Below are 1,231 nucleotides of genomic sequence, written 5' to 3' on the forward strand. Positions count from 1 at the left end.
ATGAATTTGGCTTCACGACAAATTGGAGAAATTGGACTAAATAAATAAAAGCACGTGGACAATTCAGCGTCAATGAACGCTAATCTATTGTATATGCCCGTCAATTGGAATTTGTGTGTGCTCTGCTCAATCCATAAGAAGGATGTTCCTGCAATCTGTGTCAATTACCGAGGAATTAGTTTTCCAAAGATCGCGTTCAAGGTTCTAGCGAGCGTATTGTGCGAAAGGCTGATGCTCACCATCAGCCAACTGATTGAACCTTATCAGTGTAGCATTAGACATGGAAAGCCCACCACCGACCAGATATTCACAATACACTAAGGTTGGGGAAGATCCTTTAAAGGAACGTCGACACACATCATCTTTTCGTCGATTTTAAAGCATCAGTCGACAGCACGAAAATGAATTGCCTATGTGCCGCGATGTCTGAACTTGGTATCCCCGCAAAACTAATACGGCTATGCAACGTCATTTTGCTCAATAACAGCAGCGCAGTCAGAATTGGGAAATACCTGTCCAAGCTGTTTGACCCTAAACGAGGATGACTTGCTGTCGCGTAACTTCTTTAATCTGATTCTGGAAAAGATCATGCGTGCCGCAGGACTTAATTGCTCAGGCACAATGGTTTGCGTATGCCGATGATATTGACATCATCGGCCTTAACAATCGCTCTGTTAGTTCTGTCTTTTCTAAGCTGGATAAAGAAGCAAAGCGAATAAATCTGGTGGAACTAGGACAAGACCAAAAAAAAATTTGGTGCACTCGCGTACCGGCATTGAGGTGCTCTTTTCTTCAACATCTTGGGGCAGTGCGTCAACCTAAACTCCATCAATCTTCTCCATTACATCAAAAGCTCTGGCTGGCTATAGATATCCGCCCGTTGGAATTCTCAAAATGGTATCAAATCGGCGCGTTAGTGCTACTTGGGGAGTGCCAGAGTGGTGCATTAAACATTTCACCTACCTACCTCTTGCCTAATACAAATGATGGTACTTTTGTTGCTTGTTACGCGCATTTTTTTCGAAAAAGGGCTTGTAAAAATAAATTCCTTAAAAGGCCATAAAAAATATGAGTAAAATTATTGTGCGCTTATAATTATGCAACAGGGAGTACTTAATAGTAGTTTTTATTTACCTTTAAAACATGCGACCCGATGTCCCCAACACATTTGACACAAATGAAATTAAACTCGTTTTTTCAGAATATTTTTTTTTATTATTTAATTAAACAT

This window comes from Anastrepha ludens, chromosome 2, assembly GCF_028408465.1.
Source record: "Anastrepha ludens isolate Willacy chromosome 2, idAnaLude1.1, whole genome shotgun sequence".
NCBI classification, from domain to species: Eukaryota; Metazoa; Arthropoda; class Insecta; order Diptera; family Tephritidae; genus Anastrepha; species Anastrepha ludens.